This window comes from Aplidium turbinatum, chromosome 13 (genome assembly GCF_918807975.1).
Source record: "Aplidium turbinatum chromosome 13, kaAplTurb1.1, whole genome shotgun sequence".
Lineage (NCBI taxonomy): Eukaryota > Metazoa > Chordata > Ascidiacea > Aplousobranchia > Polyclinidae > Aplidium > Aplidium turbinatum.
In genome coordinates, this window is record NC_137484.1 from 18,131,202 (window position 1) to 18,157,414 (window position 26,213).

At 38.5% G+C, this 26,213-nt stretch overlaps 1 protein-coding gene across 4 annotated transcripts in view; it reads right to left on the bottom strand.

The window, feature by feature from the left end:
* The window catches only part of LOC145782035 (uncharacterized), a 37,955-nt gene extending 12,084 nt beyond the window's left edge, over positions 1-25,871 (bottom strand). For all 4 annotated transcript variants that reach the window (XM_082593764.1, XM_082593766.1, XM_082593765.1 and 1 more), the window contains exon 1: positions 25,644-25,871. The gene's annotated coding sequence lies outside the window, so the exon portion shown is untranslated. The remainder of the gene's footprint in view (positions 1-25,643) is intronic.
* Between the last annotated feature and the right edge of the window lie 342 nt (positions 25,872-26,213).

Here is a 26,213-nt window from a genome sequence, read left to right on the forward strand (position 1 = left end):
AAGGTAGTAGGCACGAGGGGCGTAACCGTCGGGCGAAGCCCGAAGGCGTGTTGCCGAAGGCAACACTTCCAGCGGGGGGTCTGGGGGGCCTCCCCCAGAAAATTTTGAAAAACACTTCCAATTTGGTGCGCTCTGAGAGCATTTCCAAAACAAAATCTTCGGACTTTCCCAGTCCGAGGATAAAGATTCAATCAATCAAACTGGGACTAGTCTAGAATGTTGGCTGCTTTTTTAGACTGAGCACAAAAACTTATTGTCAATGTCATCTGTAAGCATTTACGACATGCATTGGACTGGTGCACTAGTAAAGAGCAAATAATTAGCCTATAAATTAAGCTAGTCCATTCTTGAAGAACACAAGTATGTTTGCTCTGAACTTGTGATGTCAGTCTGTTGACCCAAAGAATTTAAAAAACACTTGTGCTGTTTCAGTACTGGTTGGTTAATGTACCCTTTGGAATTGCATGGTTTATTGTAGAATCTATGTTTTTTTTGGTAAGAGAACCAGCTTTATTTTCAGCGTACTCAGTAGCTTATAGTTACAAGCCCGAAAATCACTCATGCGTAGAGGCTGTATTCCTTTCGCCTGAAACCAAAAGCAGCCGCTATGAGATACGCATTGACGTCACTGGGAAAGCAACTTTAACCATAACACCAGATAACACATCTGATTGGCTAAGCAGCTGGTGTCGTTTTGCAAAACGATTGAGGATTGGATAAAACGAAGGCGTTTTTCAATGTAGGGTAAGCAACTTTGAAAGTTGATTTCCCTGGAGCTTCAGTGATGGTTTCTGACAAAAGCGTTTGCGTTAATTGGCATTTATAGGCAAGACATGCGGTTTGGTGAGAACTTAGACTACTCACGAGCGTTACGAGTAATTCTAGTCACGAACACAGTAATTTTCAAGTTAAAATAGACTTGATAAAAATAATAAGAAGTTAAACCTAGAATTCAGTCATTATATTTTGCATAGTTTTCGCTCAGGTAAGCACTGCTTTCCTTGCTTTCCCTCACCGATCGTCACTGCTCAGTGGGCAACATGAGGCCAAACAGTTGGTACAACAGTTGGCCAACAGCCAAGTAACTAACCCTGTTGGCCCACTGTTGGCCAACTGCTGTACCAACTGTTTGGCCTCATGTTGACCACTGAGTGTCCAGTCCAGATGCTACTATTTAGAAGTCCATGGCTGAACCAAGAAAAATTAGTGATGTTTCAAGAAGTCAAGCCTGCGGCAGATTTAGCAATTGCCGCATGTAGCCTACAAGCAAACATATGGCTAACATATTTTTCCAAGACAGCCTCCGCCTTTGAAAAATCAGGATGACTGAAGTGAAATTATACTTGAGTGAAGCAACTGGGAACACAAGTGATCAAACTAGACAGCACAAGATTTTACATTACAAACTAGAACGACAGAGAGAGATAACTTTTATTTTGTCTGGTACGGTACAATTATAAACCATATGAATAAAATAGCACCATCACAATCTAAATTCCACAATGGACAGGAAACAGTGAAAGACTAGAGGCTATTTATTGTTTAAGATCTTTGTTAGTAGGCCAAATTAGGAAAATGTTTAGTGACACTTATAAATCTTTAGAGTTTTTAATTCCGTCCAATGCAGTGAAATGCTTTCCACCAACATTGACAAAAGTATACACATCTTTCAAGTTTTTGACAAATGTACCGGTAGCACCACTAGATTTGGTAGACATAAAGTGGAGGAAACAAGCAATTGAAGAGCCTACTGATACCAAGGATGGTCGGATTGGTCGCAATGACATGGAATATTGGAAAGAGCGGTTATCTCAAAAAACAATTAGAAGTGAATTGAAGTACAAGCACCTGCGTTACGTAGTCCCTTGCCTAATGTCCCTGCCATTTTCAAATACCCCAGTTGAACGACTTTTTAGTAGCTTGAAGGACATTAAAACTGACCACATGGACTGTTTAAAGAGGGAAAGTTTAGTTGGTTTGCTATACACCCAACAAGGCATGAAGTCAGCTGGCTTATCAGCTGACAAACTAGGTTTAAGTGATCAAGCTAAATTGTTCAAGTTGGCAAGGGCTGTGAAGAGTTCAGCTACAGATGCTGAAGCACATGAACTAATTGCTATTGGAATTAGCTCTGATGTATAAGTCGTTAGTCGTGCACAGTTTATGTCTTTTTAGCAGGTGATAAGTATTGGTAAATCTTCGCTGTATCCCTTTAATGTTAAGCATCACTAAATTTAAAATACTGCTTTTTGCTTTGAGACTTAGCCCACTAACAACAAAGTCACGTAGCATGTTTTTTGCTAGTGTTGTTTAAACCGCTTAACTCTTGTTTTTTTGTTTTTAGAACGTGAAACTGAAGGTAATAATGATTTAGGGAATTTTGATGTAATCAAGGGATTTTTAGACATAGCTTTGGGGACTATCATATTTTGATTTATGAGAGCACTGCTTGTTATATTTTTAATTTCTTTTGAATTCTATTTTTCATCACTGGCGCAAACATGTAGTGAACATCAAAGTAACAACAGGAAAACAGGAAAAATAACTAAAACGTAATTTGCCGATGCTTGACATTAATTTGTCACATTAAGAACAGGGAAGCAGCTGACTCGATGACTGACATAGTCTTTTGCTGCTTCCTGTCTGTTGTGGTATCTAGATTGCTATGGTGCTATTTTTTTCATAATATTGTATATTGCACCGTGCTATTATCGCAACAAACAAAATAAAAGTTATCTCTCTCTTATCTCTCAGTTAAGCTGAAAGCAAACAGCACAAAAAATCAAATGATAAAGGTGCGAAAAAATAAAAAATGTTTCACTCTTGCTATGTTAAAGAATTGATGGAAAAGACTAACAACCAAAGACGAAATAAAAAAAAAAGGCAATAAAACAGTATGGCACTAAATAAAAGAGTATGGCATAAAATTGTACTATCATAAGCCTCACCAGAAAACATGAACAAAACGCAAAATATTGGTTAAATTGCCAAAAAGGTAAAGTCTGCGCTTTAACCGATAAGACGCCTATTCTAGCAAATATAGCAACGAAAAGAATTAACTACATCAAAAGATATCCATGAGGTAACCTGACAACTACCTGCACAAAAAGAATTACTGACTAAAACTGCAAGATGGTAGGTAAAGGAAGATATTATCGTACACGTCCTGCAACTGCACTTGGTAATAAGATGTATTCAAATGGAAGAATGACAAAACAATTGTTACGTCATAAGTAATTAAATAGACTACAACTAAGTAGTCTAAATAAGAGTTGAAAAAGGAGAGGGTGGCAAGGTTTATTTAGCAAAGGGTGTGATTCAATTCAATTCAATTTAGTTTTTGCTGCTGGCGCAAACATGTACAAAACGGCAAAGTAAACATACGAATTTGACACCAACAAAAGGGAAAGATGGCAAAACCCCAAAATTTAAAATATACATCGATAAAACAGTGTTACCACTATCTTAAAATTGCACAGCCACCAAACCAAGAAGCGAAATAGAAAAAAAAAACTTTTTTAAGTTTTTTAAGTTGTTTTCCATTTGTGTTAGGTATGTGGAGTAGACTGGTTCTTTCAACAAATTAATGTAGTAGGTTACAGTGCTCTTCAACCTTTTCGTCATTGCGGAACCCCTGATTTACTTTTGCGTTTGTCACTAACTCCCACAAACAAAATTTAGATGAGGCTAAACCAATAGTGTTCTTGTTAATAGCATGATAATGAACAAGTGACCTAACAACTCGCAATGCTTCTTTCTTAGCTATTGACTACACTCAACTTCTTGTTTAACTAACTGGCCTATTGGAGTGTGAATGCGACATGGTGTTAAAAAAAGATGGAATGACTCATCAATACACTGTTAGCAAGAAATCAATTTTCCTAAAAAACGATACTTTTACGAAACCCTTTAAACTTTCGAAACCAAACGACACGTTAAGCGGAGCCCCTGTCGAAGAGCACTGATCTAGTTAGGTTTGGTAGCCGTGTTAAATTTACTTTAATGCGCACGTAAGCTTTGAGTCTACAGTGGGCCTACATCTCAAGCACGTCTCTGCAACGCAGTTTACAACTAAATATGAAAATCTAGACTTAACACTAATGGTTCAATTTTGTAGTGTTTTATCAGGCATTGATTTATTGAGAATTAATAACTAACAAGAACGGCTACTACGGCATTAAGCTAGTGACTTATGTTGTTTAAGTACAACATTTTCTATCTCATATCATCGTGTTTTTTTTTATTATAGCCTATTGTATGTATGCTTGCTCTTCTGTCAATAACTGTTAAATCAGCTAATAAAGAGTAGAACACCACAAACTAAACTAGCTTGAAAGCCAGTATCGCTAAGATCAAACAATATAACAATGGACACGGTTGGTACTTATAAATAGCCTACGTTTTTCAACTACACTGGCTTCCAAATAGGCTGCATAGCTAGTCAGGTACTTCACACAAAATTGCTTTTCAGTCGCAACAAACAGTTTTCAAACATTCGTCAGCATCAAGCTGCGTTTTCTGGAAAAGCGTTTTCAACTGCTATGATACTAAGTCATAACAACTGTTTACAAAGCCTAGAAAAATATTTGTATAGCTTCCAAGAGTATGAGCGCAGTGTCTTACATTTGGCTTTAAGTTAATTCGTGCAACCAAATTAATTATTCATAAGGAAATACTCATACAATGATAAAAATTAGCGTATTGCACGATGATTCCAAGTTTGTTAGATCGTTCTGCTTTTCAATACCGTACGAAAACTTCTTTCAAGTAAATGTACACATTCACATAATGACTCCACTAGGGCTATATTCTAGGTTTTCTGGACTTCACTGAGTATTTCACGCCGGGGCGTAACTAACAGTAGGCCAAGAACGCCTGCCTCTTCGCTTATATTTAACGTCAAAATACAACATTTAAATTGTGGCCGATGGGCCTACTATTTCAGCAGGCGCGAATCTAAGAGTTTTTTTCGGGGGGGGCCAGAAAATTTGAAAATCAATTAAAAAGAAAGAAAAAGCTAAACAGATATGAACAATGATACTACGACATATACGATATGCTATAAAATAGACATTAAAACAACCATTTTCATCAAATGTGATGCTGAGGGACTAATATCAGCTGTTTAGAAGCATATCAAACCATTTGATGCGGAAACATACAATTTCTACAATTTTTCACAAAATTTCGGGGGGGGTCCCCCCATAAATCCGCGCCTGTAGCCTATTTCAGCATTGCTTAGTTAGTTTCTTGGCACAAACCTGTTAGCCTATGGTACTGCAGCCACCTCAAACTTATAGCTTTCGTACATATCAATAGACAAAGGTTACATTTCCTGTGTTTGTGCGTGGATTCACATTACAGAAACGGCAAAGCGCTCTGGGCCTCCAAACAGCACAATCATCATCACTTACGTCTAACGACAGTACAAAACTGCAATCATACAGCTTCTCTGATTGTACATTTATATTGCGAAGCGACTCAGATAAAATACTTCACGGTCAGTTGCAAAAGCAAAATAACCGAAACTCATCCTTTATAACAGTCCTAAAGAATGACGAGGTCGAGCGATCAAGCGAAGACCATTTCGAACAGTGGTAGCCTATCCTACATGCTCTGCTACTATTTACATCACATCCTCAAGGAAAAATACTTTGATCGCACAGGTACTTCTCACATTTAGAACATAGAGTAATTCAGTATGATAAAAGAGCCAACTGAATAAGATTACATTGTTCTACTGTAGAACAAAAGATTAGACGTAATCACGAGACCATCGGTTGCGTAACACTTGAGTCACCAAAACACACAACGTTTTAATATGGCTATTCAAAACAAATTAGTGTTTTCAAATATCTATTAAGTTTTGCCACAACATTTTTGTTCGTGGTTTCGTAAAATTACTACGAATGAAGTTTGTTTGAAATCATTTTTTTTTTTTTGAAATAGTAAGAATTTCCTTTTGTTTTCGCGAAAATACAAATGGTTACAGGACTTACAGCACGGATTATTGTGACGTAACCGAGAATTGTGACTGTTAAATTGATTATTGTGACGAACCATGACGAACTAACCGTTGTTACGTGACCACAAAAAATGGTTAAGGGCGGGACCACAAAAAATGGTTAATGGGGCGGCTGGACATTGGTGAAGGAGGGTTAGAGTTTGATTGATTAAATCTTTATGCTCGGACTGGGAAAGCTTCTTGCAGAGCTTAATCCTGGCAGTTTCGCATACTTGCAGAGGCTTTGAATCACTGACGCAGGCCCGGTCACCAAGATTGACAGAGTGAAGTTTCCGATTGTTGAAGTCTTGTTGCCGGGGAACTATTCCATCCATTAGATGCCGCTGAATGGAGAGCAGTTCTTAACGTGCGTTGCTCAAGCGCACACCCCGAGAGTCGAACCAGCGCCGCTTGATCTTGAAGCTTCTTCGTTCCAGAAGTGACGCGCTAACCAATTGAGCTATCGGGGCGGACTGCGGCTATCGAGTTAGACATTGATGGCTATTGTTGCCATGGCACTAGATGTTGAGGGAGTTGATTTTCTAATAGAGGAAAACTTCCTACACACCTGTTCGAACAAGCTGCAAATGCCATGCGTGCTGGCACAACTGGGCGGAGTGCTGCAAAGCACTTTGGAATAGACCAGAGGTCACCAACTGGCGGCCCGCTGCGCTGTTATGTTCTGCCCGCGGAAGGTATCAGTGTACAAGTACAACCAAAAATACTTTTCTTGAAGACTTAAAGAGCATGAAGGTAAAAAATACTTTACGGGAAGCATAGTTTTGCTTTGCATACGATTCCACCGACCGATTAACCAGATTGTAATTCTAGGTGGGGGTCGCTTAAAGTTATTCCAATGCGATGTCCGGCCACACTGTCCCAGTGGTTGATTAAAACGTCTGTTTTCGAATTTCGAAATTGTCTGTGAGCATGGGGTTGCTTATTTTAAGTTTGTAAATATCATGTAAACACTAATGTGCGTTTCACCATTATTGTGTTTCACCAGCAGTGTTTCCTTTATGCAAGTTTTTGTTGGCAAAATAGGTCGGTGTGCCAACTCAATTTATAATAAATTGGCAAAATATTACATATAAATTTAAAGACTTTATCTAGTTGTACCATGAAAATATTTAGCTTAGTACAGTACTGCAAAATGTTGTTAATCAACAACTCTTGCCATCCTGATAAGCACCGCAAGTGACAGTTGTCTAATAATCAAAGAAGGGCGGCTTTATATACTCTCACAAAAAGGATGACAAACCAACTCATTGCTTTTTTAGAGGGAACACTGTTCATAAATTACATAGAAACGTTTTTTCGTTGATTGCCACAAGCGTTTGTTTCGTGGTGCCTGGTTTCTTTTTCCCTGTTATTGGAGCCTATTTTTCGCTGATATGTTTACAGGTCACTATTGTTGCCTGCATTGCGATGTGTCAAACATTTCCTTGTTTACTGAAACTGTTAATTGCAAGATATCTTTTGTCAAGCGAAGTGGCAACACCACTCTTGCTTGGCGATGAATATTCTGATGAAACCGCTCGCCTCGCTATAAGTGCTCAAAGCAAGTGGCCTCGTTTATTAGGCATTGTTAAAAAAAGTCAAATGTGTTGTAAAAGGAGCTTGGCCTGGCAGTAGCGTTGTTCGATTAATTTTGTTGCTGCGGTATTCTAACATAAATATGAACAACATGGAACGCTGGATACTGGGTACGAAATGCGTTCTTTTCTAGCATAAGAGTCAACCTACCTAACATTTTATTAGTGCGGCCCACCACAGCTCTCCTTAGTGCCAAAGTGGCCCGCATGCAAAAAAGGTTGGTGACCCTTGTAATAGACCAAACAACGTTTCGATGGTGCGGTATTTACAAAAGGTTTTACGTGTTTGCTTTAAAACTTTTTTTATACAACACAAGATTTTTTGCCTCGATTTCGATTCGAAATAGTATGTTTATTGCAAAGAATTTCGTTTCGCGCCGACTTAAAGAAAGGTTTAGTTAGACCATGACCAGGGCTACTCAACCGGCGGACCGCGGTTCAAATCCGGACCTTCTGGGTGTTGATGGTGGACCTTGAGCTTTTGAAAGAATAACCTCATTGCCACGTTTCAGGGCTTCTTTGAACAGATTTCTACTGGGAGGAAGCAATTTTTACTTTGAATATCCTAGTTTCTGGGGGGCTTCGACTCCCAGACTTCCCAACACTTTCTTGCGTATGAAATAACTTATTCACCGGACCGCTAAAAATATTCACCTTGTCAAACTGGACCTTTGTTAAGATTAGTTGAGTAACCCTGGTATAGACTTTAGAGCAGCAAACGTTTTTATTGCTGTTTCAGACCTAACCTACTTTTTAGCACAAACCTCATCTTTCAGCGTAACTTTTAGGCAGTGGCGGCTCGTGGTCTCAAAACATGGGGGGGGGGGGGCTGCATCAACAAGTAGGCTGACCTAATATAAATAATTATAAACCTGTACCGGACTGAGTTATAAATGCACTGAGTTAGGGTTAGTAACACAGTAGGCTACACAGTAACATGTTCTTTTAATTGGCTGTCGTTTAATGTTTTTATCATTAAAAGTAAACTTTTGATAATGGCTTGAATTTGGTCAAGTTTAGGTGGCCACCAGATAGAGCTAGTACTATTATGGGACTTGGTATTAACTTAGTTGGTTAAATCTATGCTTGTGCTTTCCAACGATAGCAAATATGTTGAAATTGAACAACAAATGAATAAATGGGAGACAATCTCCTTCAGGTGTTTTTCAGTGCATTTCCACCCCGTATTTCCTCCTTTATAATAGTCCATTCCAATTTGTGTGACGTTTAATGACGTCATCATCCAGAGGGCGAATTCTAAAGAGCACCAATAATTACAAGTAATTGGCTTTACTTCACATCAAAACTAGTCTGTCTCAGTGACTTCTCAAAACACAGATCAAGTAAAGTAACCTACGATCCCTTCACCTAATCACCGATAGCTTCCACACGCTTACCCTAAAGATTTACGAGAACCAAAGTTGGAATCCCTGACCAGGGTCTGTTCTATTTGCAGTCCCTGCAGCGCTTGTTCAGTGATGCTAGAAAACTTTTTTCTGAAAAACCTACGTCATAAAAAAAAGAACAAGCAACACCGGACCTGCAAAATTTGCAGACCCAGAGTTGCCAATTAATTTTTGTAATACACATTTTTTTTTTTGTTACAGTACAATAAAAAGTTAATATTAAGAGTTTTTTAATTCTTCAAGCGAAATAAATTTAAAAAAACATGGCAAAACTATCTATATGTAATATAATTCGCATATGCACAAAAATGTTGTGGGGGCTGCAGTCCCGCAGTCCCTTATGACGAGCCGCCACTGCTTTTAGGCATAAATAATGTTCACAGCACGGTACAACCTTTCAGCCTATGGTAGATCAAATACTAAACACCCTACAATAGGCAAAGCCTAAAGATGTTTACAACCAGTGATCAAGCCATTTGAGACAGTTTACAATAAAGCAGGGGTGTGCAACGTGCGGCCCGCGGGCCAAATGCGGCCCACGAAGAAAAATTGTGCGGCCCGCAAGGCCACAAAGATGTGCCAATTTTGAATTGTGTGCGGCCCGCGAAACGTGTTTATAATTTAGTTTAGTCTGGTACGTGCAAACAATTCATTGTACAATGGATTATTGTACATTTCGCACCTTCTGTTAACCATTTTAGAAATCTCTCACCGGCCACCGCTAATCCGATTGTATTTAATTATTTCGAACGTCAGTAGATCAGAGGCACAGAATTGCACAGAAAATAGCTGAACTATGAAACCGTATTATGACGGTAATTTTGTAAAGCAGTGTCATATCGATGTCGCAGAAGAAATGTGCCCTAAAATGAAGAGTGAAGTTCGAGAAAATAAGTCTGTCACGGTGGAGGATAGCGAGGCGTATCGATGATCTTGCTTGTGATATTAGTGACACTCTCAGGGATAAGGTGAAGAACTTCGTTTCATGGAGTTTTGCGATCGATGAAAGTACGGACCAGAAGGACACAGCACAGTTGGCCATATTTGTAAAAGGGTTGGACAAAGACTTGAACGAAACGGAAAAGTTTCTGTCACTACAGTCAATGAAGGGCACGACAACTGGTGCTGACATCTTCACTGAAGTAATTGATGCTTTTGACAAGTTCGAACTGGACTTGTCCAGCTTATGCGGAATCGCAACTGATGGTGCTTGATTTATCTCCGTAACTGGCATTGGATTCATAGGTCTCTTGAAGTCTGCCTTGAGGGAGAGAAAAATCAACGATAGCAAAGCAATTTTTTATTGTAAGTTATCATTCACCAGCAAAACCTGTGCGCAAAATGCTTGAAGTTCAAACACGTCTTGAGCCCGGTTATTAAGGCAGTAAATTTCATTCGAGCACGAGGGCTCAACCATCGTCAGTTTCAAAAGTTTCTGGATGATCTCAACATGGCACATAAAGATCTACTGTACTTTTCCGAGGTGCGTTGGTTAATGGTTAAGCAAGGGATGCATGTTGCGACGATTTTACAAACTGCGGAAAGAAGTCGTGAATTTTTTGAAACTTAAAGGGCACTCAATAGCTGAAATGGAAAACAAAAATTGGATATGCAATCTAGTTTTCTTGGTTGATATAACTACGCACCTGAATGATCTCAATATAAGACTGCAGCAAAAAAACAATATGCTAATGAAATGTATGGTCACATAAAAGGCTTTATGAACAAATTATGACTTTGGAAAGCCCACATACAGACAGGAAATCTTTTCCCCTTTCCAGCTTTGAAAGACTATGGAATGCATTTTGAGAAGAAAACTGAATTTGCAGACCAACTAGAAAAATTAATTAATGTATGAATTTTTAGCTCGTTTCAAGGACTTCAAATCTCATTAACATTTCTTTGATATACTGTGTTCTCTTCGTCATTCAACACGGACAGTGACAAAGCACCAGCTGATATCCAACTTGAACTGATTGATCTTCAAGAGAAAACGGATTTGAAAGCAAAGTATTTAGAAATGAATCTTGGCGATTTTTATCGAAAACATCTCAACCAAGATGACTTTCCACATTTGAAAAAATTCATGGCTTCAAAAATAGCTCTTTTTGGCTCAACGTATTTGTGCGAACAATTGTTTTCTAAAATGGGTGTCATAAAATCTCAATAGTGATCGGTTCTGACAGACGAACACTTGGAAAATGGACTTCGAATTGCGAGCACTTCCATTAATGCAAATTTCTCACTGAACTCGTTTAAAGTCGGTGTGACAATAAATTTGAATAGCAGTTTTCTTCAGAAATTTATGCGTCTTAACTTATTATTTCTGCAAGGAAACCCTAATAATGCCATAAGAATAACATTCACCCAGATATTTATATCTGGCCCTCCTGTAAGAAAGATTGCACACCCCTGCAATAAAGTATAATTAAAAGACCCTCAAACTACTTTCAAACAGTACGGAAAACAGTACAAAATCACCCACCTCTACATCCACACGCTGATCTCAACATACGAACTCAGTAACAAATGATCAGGCTGCTAATACGCGAATAGAAACCAGCCATCTTGGCTGAACAAACAATAAGCTGAGCAGGCGATTCGCAATTGATGACATAAAAAGCACAAAAGCTTAGTATATAACAATGGCTTGGGCCAGGGCTACTCAACTAATGTTAGCAAAGGTCCATTTTGACAAGTTGAATATTTTTGCGGTCCCGTGAATATTTCATATGCACCACGAAAATTAAACAACCAGTAGCCTACGAGCACCGAAACACTTTTCAGGTAGTATGTAACATGACTTGGATTTTTGTCTGACACAAACAAAAAAATAAAAAAGGAAAAAATGTATTTGTGTTTCTTGTAGTGTAGCTGTGTGGATCGCACATCAGGGAAGACGGCAAAGCTTTGAGGGGTCTGAGGGCGAAGCTCCCAGCTCCTTGGATAATCACAAAAAATTGCTTTTCCTAGTGGAAATCTGTTTAAAGAGGCCCTAAAATGTGGCAATGAGGTTATTCTTCCAGAAGCCTGAGGTCCACCTTCAACACCCAGAAGGTCCGGATTAGGACCGCGGTCCGCCAGTTGAGTAGCCCTGGCTTGGGCTGTTTCCTCACAGGCAGTCACTGCACATACAATGGGGTTTGTAATATGAGCCTGCGTAGTGCGTAGACTCAGGGCAGTTGAGAGGATCATTTGGGTCGGTACCAATGAGATTTTCGAGCTCCAAATTAAGACACTTCTAAAATAGGCGCAGTATATCAAAAGAATATGTGATGTTTTTTTAAGTTTACGGTTCCTCTGGAAAGGTTAAGGGCCCCTAAAATCATTTCTGGCCCGGGTCCAAAAATACCCCCTTGTCTACGCCACTGCGTAGCCTACGAGGCCTAGAGCAGTTTTCAACCTTTTTGGTGGAACGGAACCCAATGAAACATTCCAAAAGCTCGAGGAACCCCTGTTCAATAATTTAATTGCCTTATGCAAAAAACATCGTTTGATTAATAAAATTAAATTACTCATGTTCAGATTCATTTATGTAGGCTACAATAAAAATACAAACAGTAAAAAATTACATTTATTCTCATAAAAAATTCAATGAGAAACTTCAGCCTGGTGTTTCTTGCACAAGTCTTAGTAATATAATAATAATAAAACATATTTTCGGAGTTGAATGTAAACTTGCAGAACCCCTAGACTTACTGGCGGAACCTTAGGGTTCCGCGGCACCCTGGTTGAAAACCACTGGCCTAGAGCTTACATCAGAAATTCATTTTAAGCCACTGCCTTCACCGTTTCTTTGGTGTATCTCTTAAAAGTAGGCCTAGTGCTATTACTGTATGCCTCTTTGTGAAAGTTGTTATTTACAAGGAAGGTCAGGGTATTTGAAATTTCAAACCGCGGCCCAACTTAATTTTTGGCTACCGGCCGAATTGTTGCCTATGCAAAACTTCAGACATGTAACCGCAGATCGTGAGGTATCTGACATGTTTTATGTTAACGATCGTAGGGACAATGATCACGCTCAACAGCAGCACAACCCAGTTCCTTATCATGCACAAATAACTGTGCATAGGTTTGTTTTCGTGACAGTTCTTAGGTTCAGTTGTTCCCGCATTGCTTCAACAATTGGTGCTTTCTTAAATGTTTTGGGATTGAGGAGATGACTGACTCTTTCAACTAAATTATCTGCTTGTGTGAATTGTTAGGTTTGGTGGCCCTGCCTAATTATATTCATTTATAATCAAGTGTCTCAAGCACGCAGACCGTGATGAATTTTTAACTTTGAAATAATTAGCAATTACAGTACAGTACCCTACATATTTTTTTTCTATAGGTTTAGAAAAAATAAAATGAACACTAAAAAAATCTGACGATGCTCATCAAACTTTCCACAACTTTTTAGCGCTACTGTCGCGCCATTTTATTGCGTGCTGAAACTCATATTGTTACATCATAATGCCAATTCACTCATTATGCCGTCACTGCAAAAGTAACCTTGGTATTTGCTGAAGTCAGTTCTTTAAGGGTTTAGTTTTTTCCGCGCTTTTGAAAGTTGATTGCAATTTCTTTTACTCTCCGGGTCCGTCGTTTCGTTTGCGTTCGTACAGTGTTTTTCCATCTGTTTGTTCTTACTACTTTTTCTTGCGATGTAACGTTTTTGATGTAGTCTATTCCCTTAATCTAAAAGTGTTCATTTGGCCCTCAAAACAATTCGAGTTTGAGACCCTTGGACTCTATACATAGCAGCAGTGGCGTACGCAGGATTTTCTCAAGGGGGGAGGCCATTGAGAGTAGCGTAGCCAGGAATTTTGAAAGGGGGGGCTTTGACGGCGAAGCCCGACGGCGTTTTCGCTTAAGACGACACCCAGCGGCGGGGGGTCTGGGGGGCCTCCCCCAGAAAATTTTGAAAAATTACTTTGAATTTGGTGCATTCTGAGAGCATTTTCAACAAAAATGTGGTTATGAATATTCCTGTAAAATGGTGCTGTCAGGTGGCATAGCAAAAGGATAAGATCATGTTTTCTTCGGCATTTTTCGGAAATAAAGCTAAGTCTCTATGTTTTCTTGTTGTTAATTCCTGGCTGAGATGTTTGAATGTTTGGTATTGGCAAAACTCGCTCTTTTAATGCAGTTTTGTTTAAAATTAGGCAAGTTTTTTTAGACTGAAAGCATCATTCCCAAGCATAAAGAGACTGAAAGCATCATTCTCAATATCGTGACGTCACACGCGTGCCAAAGTGGGGTTGTAACCCCCCCCCCCCCCCTGGCTACGCCACTGGCCATTGATATCCCAGACGTCTTCATGATATCCCAGTATGGTTTTAGTTACAGTTTTAGTTCTTCATGATATCCCAGTATGGTTTAGGCTTACAGAACACTATTCTACTTTGGCATACCTGGGGTGGGGTAGGTGGATTGGGCCATGTATTTCGTATTAGCTTAGTCTATAAAACAACATTGTTACAGTGATTGCTTTGACAGAGCAATGCAAAACATATTAAATGCCTTAATCTACGTCGTTAACTACTAAACCATTTTTAAGGGGGGGGCATGGCCCAATGCCCCCCCCCCCTGCGTACGCCACTGCATAGCAGAGATATACGTACACGCAGCAAATTCTACGCCGTAGACTTGCGGCGTAGACTTTTTGTTTGCGCTAACGCTTACGGCCACATTTTTTTTGGATAGTTGTCGCTTGAGGCTACGCCGTAAAGTTTGTGCGGTTTTTTAGCGCATAGCGTCAACGCATACTTTTTAATGTCTTAGCTGTTGTTTGCATTTTTTTTTTATCAAACTTTCCAAATTTTGAATAAATTGAAAGAATGTTATCAATGGGCAAAGACATATTGAAACCAAAACGCAGCAAAATGTCAGATGAACACTTTCAGATGCTTGTGTTTCTTCGTGGAAATTTAAAATAAAACTTGTTTGTTTCGAGTGGTTTATACCGTGTGAATGTTTGGCACCTAGCAAACAAAATGAGTTTACACTAGTGTATGCGCTGACGCTGCCAACTTTTTTTTACAAGTTACGTTGACGCATACGGCGTATGGTTTTTCGAACGTTTGCGCTTACGCTGACGGCGTCAATATTTTTTGTATGCGCGTGCATCACTGTTACATAGGCTATATCTGGTTATATCTTAGAAGACTTAGAGTTAGACCTTCTTTGCATGCAAGTCTTGAACCATTTCTGTGACTGCCACTTTTTTCCAAATGAAATTAATGGCTTCACAAGTCATAAATAAAAACGTTTACTTTGTAAAGTGATATCAAAATCATTAGGCTATTAATTATTATTGCAAAAACCAGAATGTTCGCATTACCATGCTATCACGTAGACTGATCACACACCACAATTCAACAACAATCTAGATATAAGCAATAAACATTGTTTCTCCATTTTGTTTCAAAGAAGCCAGGTTTTCATGCCAAAAGATCAAGTCGACCAATTGTTTGCAGTGACTTCTCTATTTCTCTAGTGTTGGCATCGTCAATTTTTAGCTCATTTTGGACAGTTTATCCTTCAGGGTGTCTGCCTATGTTTTCTTTAGTCTTTTATCATTTTTCTCGTCGCTACCCACTATACCTTATTTCAAACTCCCTCTGTCGAGCAATTATTCATCATCATCGGCCGTGCCTGAATAAGGCGTCGGCTACCGTGAGTCTCCACAACGATCGATTGTCCATAGTTCTTATTAAGTTTTCAAAATTTTCGTTTGTCCATGTTGAGAGATTTTTAAAGATTTCCAAACGTGGACGCTCCCGGTCCTCTGAAATGGGTGTTCAGTGCAGGGTGTCTGCTTATGTTTTCTTTAGTCTTTTCTCATTTTTCTCGTCTGATACCCACTATAGTCCGCCCCGTTCGCTCAGTGGTTACGCGCTCGGTTCAAGATCAAGCGGCGCTGGTTTGACTCTCGGGGTGTGCGCTAGAGCAACGCATTTCAGGACTGCTTTCCATTCAGCGGCATCCAGTGAATGGAATAATTCCCCGGCAAGAACACTTCAACAATCGGAATACTTCACTCTGCCAATCTCGGTAACCGGCACTGCGTCAAGAGCCTCTGCAAGTATGCGAAAACTACAAGGAATAACCTATCAAGGCTTTGTCAGTCTGAGGATAAAGATTCAAAACCAAACCTCATTTCAAACTCACTCTGTCGAGTCATTATTTATTCGCTTAATATGTCCAACCCATCGCAAGTATTCCTCAATATCCTTCACACTCGTCCACTCTCCCATAATATCATTTCTACTTTAGTCGAGAATTGTTTTGCCACATATCATTCGAACCATTCTCATTTCTGTCGTTTGCATTCGCTTGATTAGATCTTCTTCATCGCCCGGCATTCACATCCAAACTCATTAGCCTACTAAGGCAAGCAAAGTCATTTTTTTAGTAACTTTTTGCGGTGTGGTTTTAAGTAAGAGTTCTGGACACAAGGAGCACGGTAGGTTTAAAAACTTTAATTTAATAGATCAATAAAAATTTAACTTTTCATCGTTTTCGTCAATTTTAGGACAATAAAGTCATTTTTATGTAATTAACACGTCCGTCCAAATGCTTTCGTTTTAATGCTGAGAAAAACTGATACTTTAACAACTTCTTGTTCATCAATCTCAACTTGTGCTTCGTTTAGCATCGTACCATTAAAAACACTGCAAAACAAATACGACATTTCTAGAATAATGAACATTGATAGACCAGAAAGCTAATTAGGCGCCGGTTCGACACCGCTCAAGAGCATGTGGCTGTGTCTTTGGCAAGACACCAACTGGCATGCCGTCGATTACTGAGTGGCGTCCTTACAGGGTTGGAAGTAACAATTAGTTGTCACTATTCGATAGCGTTATTTGTTGCTTTCTGAATATCGAATGCTTATACCCATTCCTTTTAAAAATACATATCGAATGCGCGTTATTTACTGCTTTTTTATGCAAGCAACGAAATCATTACTCGTTTTTCATTAATCGATATTTAGGAGAACTGCTGAATCATTTTTTGTTGTTCACTTAGTTCGTCGTCAAAACGAATTTACTAGATTTAGTTTTCGGATTACTATCTGACCCAGCGTTTCTCAAAGTGGGCGAAATCGCCCCCCTGGGGGCGATTTCGAGCGCCAGGGGGGCGAAAAAATCAAAGGGGGCGATCGGGGGGCGAAAACACTCGAAGGGGCGAATTTATCAGACCACCAATAACAGTCCAACGCGCAAACCATTTACTGCAAATAGATGAATCCAACTTGACCGACAATGTGTCGCTGCTGCTGCTTGGATATGTGCGTTTTGTTCATAATATGAGAACAAAAATAAATGATTTTTGCGCTCAGTCTTCCTACAGATATTCGGGCATCAAGCATCTTTAATGCAGTGAAAAACTTCTTCGAAGAGAAAGGGATTCCACTGAAGAATTTTCTACAATGCGCAACTGATGGTGCTCCGGCAATGGTTGGAAAGCAACGAGGGTTCATTGCACTGATGAAAAGAGAAATTCCTGGACTTATTGCAATATATACATTGTGAAATTCACCGTCAGCATTTGGTTGCCCGTAATCTCAGTCCTGAACTGCATGAATCACTGAATATTGTGATAAAATGCGTCAACAAGATAAAAGCGCAAGTCAAAATGTCTTAACTCGGTTTCCCAATTTGAGCGAAAATGTTATTACAGAAGAACAACGGCAAAAATACTGCTCACATTTGGACATGCTTCATAAAGACATGAAACTTCGCTTTGCAGATCTCGTGGACCTCCATGTTCCAAACTGGGTGGTACAACCATTTTCTACCGAACCTACAGACATACTGTAGAAGTGGAACTTCAATAGCAGTTCATTGATATGCAAACAGATGATGAGTCAAGAGTGAAATTCAGAAATGATCGATACGATTTGTTTTGGTGCCAGGTTGCTGGCAAATATGAGCTTCTCTGGAAAGAAGCTAGAATGTGGATTTTGTCGTTTCCTATTGCATATATGGTTGAAAAGTGGTTTTCTGTGGCATTGATGCTTTCAAAGCAAATAAATCGCTTACTAGTTCATAAACGGGATGATCTTCGACTCTATCTTACGAAGATGTCGCCAAACATTTCAAAACTTTGTAAAAGTCGCCAAGCTCATTCATCCCATTGAACGTTATCATGTCACTGCCAATTTCGTTGATTAAATTCCCAAAACTAAATTTGTCTATCACTCTATTACCAATGCTTATTTTACTTGACACAATTAAGGGGGCGAAATTTTATTTCAATACCGAAAAGGGGGCGATGGACTAAAAAATTTTGAGAAACACTGATCTGACCTATAGTCCCCTTCCGGTTTTCAAATTTTAAAGGATTAAGGAAAATTTTGCGGCAACACAGTTCAGAAAAACCATGCCAGTAAGAGTCGTTAACAGTGTTGCCAACCTTGCGGTTTTCCCGCAAGTTTGGGCTTGTTCTTTTTCGAGTTTGCGTATTTTTTTGAGTTTGCGGGTTGCTTGTTATTTTTTTAAATTAATTTTAGTAATTGCTATTCATCGCTTTTTTTAAGTATCGATAGCGGAAAGTCATTGCTTTTTTGGGTACTATCGAATAGTGAAATAGTCATTGCTTTTTGACTAACGACTTCCAACCCTGCGCCCTTATGTAATTGACTCGACTATGTCTATATCCCTTGATTTCTTTTATGAGCACAGTGGTTTCTTGAACCTTACACTGCTCTAGGGAGAATTACCCTCAGCCCTTTCTAGGGCTATGGCCTGCTAAACTGAACATTATGTCACATTTCAACTTTTGCTCTTGGCGAACGTGATGTTCATTGTGGAGTTAGATGCTGGCTTATATAGCCTTCAGTCGCTCCTAATATATTCTGTTGAGTTTGAGACTTCAATTCAATTTTTTCGTTGATTTACATTTTTTGTTCAAGCAGCCTTATTTTATATACAAAATGCAAGAAACAATGGTTCAATTAGTCAAATTTTCTTTAGGTCAATAAAGTCTATTTTTTAAATCATAAAGTCATTTTTTTAGGATTTTTAAGTCAATAAAAACTTTCTCTACACATTACGCTTCTTACACACGCCTGGTATAACTTCCCTTTTAATCTGAGAGAAGTATTCTGCCACAAAGTGTGGCTGACAAATCTTTAAACCTTTTCCAACCTGCACGTATCCTTGCCGAAGAAGCTATTATTTTTTCCTCGTATATTTCCATGATAGCAAAACTTTGTAACAACTATCTCATCACATCCCAATTTCACATTTTTCTCATACGCTTCATCAGCTACAATGCTTTCACATAACTATAATATTCAAAGCCAATTAGCGCCGCACTGTGAAAACCCGTTGGAAGACAGAACCAACCGCTGTGAATTGCGACCGACTTGTAAGTATTGTCCGTTAGGTAATGCAGTGGAGCAGCTATTGTACGTCCGTGGTAGTCTTATGGCTAATGGTAAGTTTAGTCACTGCTGCAGTCACATGCATCCTATTTGTTGCCTTACAGCAGTGGTTCCCAACCTTTTTAACCTTGCGGCACCCTATCAAAAAGATAAATAGTTTGCGGCACCCTGGAAAAACTGGATCAATTCTATGAAGTTTCTGTATTTCAAATAACTGTATGAAATAACACAGAATGAGATGCGCGTAAATAAATGTTGTTATTCAAAAGTCAGTGTGAAATTTGGGCTTGACTTCTCGCACAAGTCCCTTAATATCTGGGGGCACCTTCGATAAAGCCACTCTAATTTCTTCCTCGACTATTAGCAGTCGTCCTCGTTTTTTAGTTCGTTGCGGAAAATCCACTCTCACATAGGTAGGCTATGACGTGAAAAACTGCAGCAAAAGCACAATAGCTTTCTTTCCAACGTATGGATGATATTCATTTTGAATTTTTATCCAGAAGTCGTGGAGAGGCATCTGCTTGTGCATAAACTTAAAATTTCCATCGTTGCGGATGTCAATTAATTCTTCTTTAAGATTCAAAACAATATGAGAGTCCAGTAAAACTGGATTTCTCGAATTCTTCGTAAAATAAAATCATGAAACCTGGCAATAATGATGCGTTTCAAACGTTTTTATGGAAAGAACAGCAACGAGTCAAAATCTCTTTCGCGCTGTTTTTCCTGGGCGAGAAAACAACGGCTTATCGCGGATTATATCTACTTACCGCCAGCGACTTCCCCACCAAGCGACCCTCCAGAAAGGAGCTGGGAATAACTGGGGGAGGCGCGCAACTTCATACGCACTGAAACTCGGAAATAAATAAATAAATTTCGCACTTAACGGGTTAAAGTTAAAATAAAGAATGGGCCGCAGTATTGCAATATCTCGCGGCACCCTTGAGCATTGCAATTGGCACCCCAGGGTGCCGCGGCACCCCGGTTGGGAACCACTGCCTTATAGATTAGCCGCTCAAAGATGACAGTGTGAACAGGTTGTTCATTTGAGCAGCATTTAAAAGCCACTGGTGGTGCCAAACCCGAACTGTGCATACGGTAGCAGACTCCTTATTGGCTGAAAAGAAGCAAAAAATGTGTTAAGGCAATGCACTCATCACATTGTATCAGATTCACTAATGTTTGTTAAATCCAACCTTAATAAATACATTTTTGTGTAGACAGGATTGCTTAAGTTTTGAAAGTTTTAAAGATCTTCTAAACTTCTCATTGCGGTTCAATTTGTCTAAAATGGGCAAGGCCAATTCAGTAATCCCAGCCTTGCAGGCTTCATCCAGGCAAATAAAATTCGAATAACACCAAAATTAAAAACTCAGCGAAACACCCCAGCCACAGTGCTTTCTTGAAAGATTCAGCATTTTTTGCTGTTCGTTTTAGCACACAGACACTCATTTGCATGCCGTCATTGGTAGCAATTACTTTAATGTTGAACGCTTCTTCGCTTGAACAGCATTCATCCCAAATGGATAAAATATGCTATTGGAAATAAGCGTGTGTGCGCCTTCTTTGGTAAATAGCAGGCATGACAAGCAACATCACAAAACGACCTCGCAAAGTATATTTATAGAATCTTGTCATATAAAATAAAGAAATACTAGCGAGAAAAGTGGAAGAGACTCTTTCTTTGTTGATGTCTGCCTGGGCCACGACAAAGCAAGCGACAATACGAAAAAGAAAAAGGCGTTGATGTTTGATTCAGCAATTATTTCTGCAAAGAACAAACACAAGCGAGTCGACAAAGCCTAAAAGCGACCGTGTGGAAAAGTTCTCAATTTCTTATTGAGTTTGTTGCTCGTGAATACGACAAAATGTGACGATGTTTTTCCGAAACTCTATTGTAATTTGAGACAGTTTTCTAGAAAGACAAGAGAAAAACCTCAAGAATTTGAAATACAAACCCCATCACCACGCTGATTTTTTGTTTTTTTTTGGACTTTTGTTAAAAGATAATTCCGTTTTGATCCCGCAACAAAAAATACACATAAACAAAATATATCACTCCAGTCTTCATTGGGGCACTGCCACTCCAACAAATCAATCACTGAGGTAAGAAGATTGCTTCAACGTCTGTAAAAATTGGATAGCCTATGTGAACGTTGAATCAATGTTAAAAATATCGATTTGCCTGCTGCCTCAACGCCTTCTGGCAAACGCGGATGTTCGGACTAGTCACACAGACGCAAGTGTAAGAAAGATAAATCTGCAATTTATTTCCACAATTGTGTCTGTTTTCTTCAACTGGTAACATCACGTTGACTTGAAATTATATCCAGGTATACCTCATACTCCCACACACAAGCCAGCCCCTGCTAACTTTGGCAGCTCAACATTCAGTTATTCAAATATACTGTACTCAACTATTCAGGATATCGTTGTGATCATCACAATTTATGTTGTAAAGATGAGGTTCATAAAATAGCTACCGGTTGCTTAAAAATCGTGAAATAGAATAAGAAATCGGATGTCGTTACTTTAACAGAAAATAAATCTGTTGATTTGACAAGAGTATGGTTTTTGAATAAAAAGCACTCATCGCAGTATGCTCGACAAGTCAAAGCATCTCGTATGTTTCATTTGAACATGATTCTGCAGGTCGTATACAGAAAGAGTTTCAAAACTGCATTCAACTAAGGTTACAAAGGATAAATTTAAGCACAGATTTTTTTGTGCCACCCAACAAGGTTGTAGCAGCATTTACAATGACATAAAGTGGTGTGAAAATATTTGGTGATGAAACTTGCGAAGGATTTGGCGCAAAAACTTTCCTATTAAAACTGTGTTTAGTTAAAGAAATTTCTGCTTTCTTTCCTTACAAGACATACAATTCCGACCACACCAAGTGTAGTCGGCAATAAATAAGTTGATGAAGGCAACCATATGCTGTCCCGCAACCTAATCACTCATGATCGATTCTCGATAGTACATTTTAAATTACCACAAACATGAAACGCATATATGGAAGGAAATCGACTGCTCGGGTTCTGGTTCTCGCTTTAACGTCTGTCAACGTTGAAGCGACGCAAAAAGGAAACCTTTGGTAAGTAGAATATGATTTTTGTTCATTGTGTTCAGGTCCATTGTGCAGTGATCCTTTCCATACAATGAATGACAAAAGAATTTATACAATGCCAGCTGTTTTTTTCTGGGAATTGAAATTCCACGGTTCATTGACAATACTGAACGTTTACTTACGTAATGAATGCTATGAAGCCACAAAAAAATCATTCGCAAAAATGTCAACAGTAAAATAAAACCCTCCTTTTTATCTGGTCCGACACACTTGGACAGGGCCGTTGAGAGGATAATTTGGGCCTGGTATCAATGAGAATCTCGGGCCCTAAATTCAGATACTTCTAAAAAACGGACTACATCCAAAGAACACGAAGTGATTTTCTCAAGTTTTCGAACCCCTTGGAATGGTTACAGGCCCTTAAAATCATCCTGGGTCTCGGTCCAAAAGTACCCTCTGGACCCCTTGCCAACGTTACTGCGCTTGGAGACTTGGAGCCAGGGTTGCCAACCTGTCTTCACCAAAAAAAGCCAGACCTAGTCACAAAAAAAGCCTAAAAAAAGCCAGTAGAAAATAGCTGAAAAAGCCAACTAGTATTCATTAAACATACACATATAAAAAGTGCACAACCAAACAGTGTCTCACCGAACTTTGACTTCAGCGACAACGCAGAAACATAATTAATGAAAAGACAAGCAACTAAAAATTTTTCTAGTTTCGGCTTCAAAACGACATTCGGTCGGACACTACAACCATATATAAGGTAGAAATTACTGCTCCGATTGACGCTGACTGAATTTTTTTTCTAAAAAAAGTCGGGAAAGATAAAATTAAGCCAAAAAATAACAAAAAAATCAATAAAACATGAAAAAAAGCCAGAAAAAGCCTAATTTTTCTGGCTTTTTTATTTAAAAAAAATAAGCCAAGGGAGTTGAAAAACAGCCAGATTCTCAAAATCTGGCTTCAAAAAAGCCAAATTGGCAACCCTGCTTGGAGCACAAATAATATGGAAGAATCAATCGCAAAAGCGTTGACCTGCAATTCACCCAATCAGGCAAGTGCGACAGAAACACAAAAACGCCCAACACTCAGCATGTTGTGACTTTCCAGCCCGGCATTAATTCAATGAAAAGCAATAAGAGGGTTTAGAAAGTTGCAGCATAAGCATACATTTCTCCAGTTACAAGGGTTGGTATTGGCATTACACAAGGTAATTCAAATATGAATCACACGATGTTTTAGATGTAAAACTTGTATAAATATATGACAGTATTTCGTAATACAAACTTATGTAACCCAGAGATAATCGCTACAATCAATTCTATGGACTTTGAGTCTGATTGCAAATAAATAACTTAACTTAATAAGAACTCGACTATTTAACAAAGATTTATTTAACAAAGATTTTAACAATAAAAAATGTGAAAACCATCTGAAAATATTACTGTATGTCATTCACTGCTGTTGGGCCACAATCAATCACCACGTTATGCAGGGCAACAGCATGGTCATTGGTCATACAAAGCAATAAGTGGCCAGTGCCTTCATTACGGCATAAAGGATTGCTCTTTCCTGCTGGGTTCATGCCATTTCATCTAGCAAACTTAGTACTTTTTACATTGATTCAACGTCTTCAGACAACGAGTCAATGTAAAAGTACTAATTTTGTCAGCTGGGATACTCAAATTTTCTTTAGAGTACGAACACGTGATGCGCGCCTGAATGGAATGCCAGTTTGAATAGCGCGCTCGCACACACACAAAAGTTGGCTTGTCACTTGGTTGATGATGGTGGATTGCTTCATTTTTATTTGTTTTTTTGAGTTGGAAGTTGGATTGTGGTTGAGTACCCTTTCAACCGGAGATTTTGCTAAGTATATATTTGCTAAGCAAATATTTGAGTCACATATTAAAAATGCCAGCTCAACACTTTTTTATGGTTTGCTTTGTCAAACTCTCTTGATAGACCAAAATCTTGAGGTGGGGCATCAAATGTTGGTACATACATAACCCCCCAAAGTAATGCATATGTTGTGCATGAAATGTGACTTTCAGTCATGTAAGAGTTACTGACTAAACTGCAATTATGGAAGGGTTGATTCAATTGCAAAAGGTTTGATTTTGTTGCAACAACAAATCTGTTGATTTGAGTGTGCCTGTCTGGAATTAACCATGTCAGACTGAACAAGTTTGAGAATACTTTAAAAGTTTTCATAGGACCAGTTCTAACCTTTTTGTCAAAAATGTAACAATGGTCAAAAATTTATTTTTATTCCATGTGAAAATGCTGGTTGCTTTCGTCAATTCAACATCACAAGGCTACTTCAAATTTAGCCAAATCGATAAATTTTACAGAATGACTATAATATCATGTCATGCAAAAATTTTTCATTGAAATTGAGGGTGATATCAAGTTCTTTCAGAAAGAGCATTTCTTATGTTGCCTAAATTAAATGATGTACAGTGTTAGTGAAAAACATTTGAATCCAACTACAGGTGCTGTTTAATTATAAATTGCATCATATCTACCATATCACATGCCACAAGCACCTACATTCTACAATACACTGAATCTCTGACTTCTGAGGTTCATTCAAATCTAAATTAAAACACAGATTTCACACAAAAAGCATGTACAATCATCAAGCATCATTTTACAGAATCAAGTCCATGAGAAGCCTCACTTATTGTCACTTAACTGGTAAAACTGCTGGTGGGGATGGTAACATCTCTGTTGGTATTGGCCACTCCCATTAGTGGAGACAAAACCGAATTTGGATGATAATGAAGATAAAGCGGGGATATAATCTTTTTTTAAAACAGGATGAAGATTTGTGCCAGTGTTGCCACATGATAAATTGTGTCCACAAATTTGGGAAATTTCAAGGAAGTTGAAGATAAAAAATTGTGCTTAGAAGAATTTTGAAGTTTTGAAAATAAAAAGCGATGGAAAAGGTTAGGACTAAAAACCTGGCAAAATACAAAATAGGCATTTGAAGGCCATTTTCTTGTTTTGGAGATCACCTTAAAGTTTGTAAAATACATAAAAGCGACCTGCGATGGAAAACACTGGTGAAATCAAAATACAACAAAAAATATTGAAGCGGCCATGGAAAAATTTATTTGGCAGAGTCTGACAACACTTAAGCTATATCATCATTACTATATTCAAATAAAGAATGTAACAATCTTACCTTGTCGCTTGGATGTAAAAAAACAGTTCTTGTTGAATATCATAAGTATTTGTTGTAAGTTTGAGATAATGTGCTCAACAACTATCAAGGATTCTTGGCACCAACTTTGGAACGTTTATATGGTTTGATTTACACTTCATGACATTAAGGTATTCAGAGAAGTTTGAAAACAGAATAGAAACTAAAAAAACAACACATTCTGCAGAACTAGCTTTTTGTTTTAAACTTACGCCTGTACATTTAGTTTATATGTAAATTATTATTCTTAGTTTTGATAAAATTATTAGCCTATATATATTGGACTTCATGCATGTGTTCTACAAATCTACATATGATGTTTTTTATCTGATATGCAACCTAGGAGGGTGCAATGACATCAGAAAGCAATATCACAAACATAGTTTTTTCCTACAGTTACTGTAGAAGGCTCAACTACACAAGATAATAATTGTTCATAAAATTCCATCTCTACCATTTGTAGCGATCCATTATAGCGTCAATGATGGATTAAGACTGCTAAAATAATGATGTCTATATTAAAATCTACAAAAGTGTGGTAAAAAATTGATT